We start from the raw sequence: 2155 nt of genomic DNA, 5'->3' as shown, positions 1-2155 counted from the left end.
TTGTTTGTTTTTAATTTTATACCCTCATTTTTGTAGACTGTTTGTTTTTTGATAAATTTTATTTTTGAACACTTCGCTAAATTTAATGCATTATATACTGCACCAGGCTTATCTTGTAAATATCCTTCCCTGGCCCTAGAACAGCTATTTCTTTAAGCAACCCAGTTTCTTTTAATGGATAATCATATTAGAACTAATTTTAGGTATGTTCATTGATTGTCACTGATTTTTTTCTTGAATGACATTGTTTCCTAGACTGAAGAGAGAAAGGAAATATATGTTTCCTTGGGAATATACACAAACCTGTGCATATTTCTAAACCATATTTATCTACATTAAATCAACTTGAGTTTGTACTGATATATCTAACTCTAACCCACTACTACATGGTCCACTGTGTTTTCTTCCCCTTCTTTTGTTTTCCCTGAATATGGAATACTTCATGAATTTGTATGTCAGCCTTGCACAAGGGCCATGCTAATCTTCTCTCTATAGTTCCAATTTTAGTATATGTGCTGCTGAAGTGATCACTCCCCTTGCTTTTTGTAACCTCCTATTTCAACAGTCAGAATACTATATGCCACCACTGCTTATCCATTTGTTTAATTTTTTAGTTACAGTGAAAATGGTAGTAGTTATATTAAGGTTGTTAATCCATAACCCCATCAAAAGCAACTGTAACAAATATAATACAATGATATATTCAGTTCCTCTTTCATTTTATAGCCTCCCTCATTGCCCAAATTCAGTATTTTTTCTCCAATCCATTCTGTGAAGTGTGAACTACATTTGTAATAGAGATAGGTACATATGTCATAGGCTGTATTATATGCAGGTATTGCCGGACCTCTTACATAATTTTTATAAAATTACATAACTAAAGTTCAACTTTTTTATTTCAAATTTCTGTAGATTTTGGCAAATAAGTACCATTATTTTATATTTGCCACTAGGATATCACAAATAATTGTTTCATTATCCTAAAAAATTTTCTGTGAATCACTGATTGTACCCTTCTGCCAAAAAACAGGGAGCAAGGCTGCTTATGAAATATGCAAGTGAGTGGTTGCAGTGATTATAAATTGAATTTGGACATGCCTTGGCTTCTCAGTCATATTGGAAGTTATTTTTTTTCCTTTTTTTATGCATTTTAAACATAGTTATTTTATCTTCTGTGTCTGATAATTCTAATATCTGAATGGTGATATAACTATTTTTGTCTTTCTACTTACTCCTACTTGTAGAAGTTTCCTTCCTCATGAATATAATAAATAATATTATTTTATGTTTCATTGAGTTAACCTGTGAGATTCTGAGATCTGCACAGAATTTTTTCCCAAGAGGATCTACATAATTAATTTTGGTTTCCAGTAGATTCTGTACAACTAGGGCTGCTTTAACTTAATGCATTCCTTGAAGATGAAACCTAACTGCTTATACAAGGCACTTTAGAATTCTGCACTTATTTTAGCTCAGGCTACTGACCATAACTCTTCAGAGGAGGCAGCCATTGTTTTGTCCTGTACCACTCACTGCTTTCACTTCATTAAGGGTCTTTTGGAGAGGACCCTGGGGTTTTTAATAATTTCATGATCATAAAGAAATGTTTTTAAGGATTTTTTTCTAATTTATTTAGGACCTAATAACATGAAATCTGGAAGGTTCTTAAACTATCCACTATCCAATTCTTAAAATTTCTAGAAGAAACCCCTTAAGTTCCACTCACATGGATCCTGAGAACTATATGGAACCTGGCACCTCTAACAGGAAGACAGAAATAGGAATCAGCCACAGTGCTAGTTTTGAGAGTCAGTAATGCATGGATGAAGGTTGTAAATACAGAATCAAAAGTGATATTCAAGGGACATTCAGAATACTTACGTTTACTGAATATCTTTCTGAGGGGCTCTTAGGACCAGGCAGGGAATATATGCCCTACATAAGATGGGTGCATGAACATTCATTTTGTCCTTTCTTCAGAGAAAGGAAAGTACTTTGTAGATGATGGGAAAGCTGTCGTCAATCAATATTTATGTATTTTAGCAATGCCCATGTTCCAAAGTCCAAGTTGTAATAATAGTTCTTAAATTAAGATAAAGCTACATCCATCTTTACAAAGTTTTACATGACTTTTAAGCTTACTTCTTAGGAAATA

General features: G+C 33.0%; 1 non-coding gene across 1 annotated transcript; it reads right to left on the bottom strand.

The window, feature by feature from the left end:
- Nucleotides 1-424: 424 nt before the first annotated feature.
- On the bottom strand, nucleotides 425-531 carry LOC125612214. Its single transcript, XR_007342549.1, has one exon. It is a non-coding gene; the product is annotated as a U6 spliceosomal RNA (small nuclear RNA).
- Nucleotides 532-2155: the final 1624 nt, after the last annotated feature.

The sequence above is a fragment of the Marmota marmota genome, unplaced genomic scaffold, assembly GCF_001458135.2.
Source record: "Marmota marmota marmota unplaced genomic scaffold, marMar, whole genome shotgun sequence".
In the NCBI taxonomy this organism is placed as follows: Eukaryota; Metazoa; Chordata; class Mammalia; order Rodentia; family Sciuridae; genus Marmota; species Marmota marmota.
This window is presented reverse-complemented; position numbering and strand designations above follow the sequence as displayed.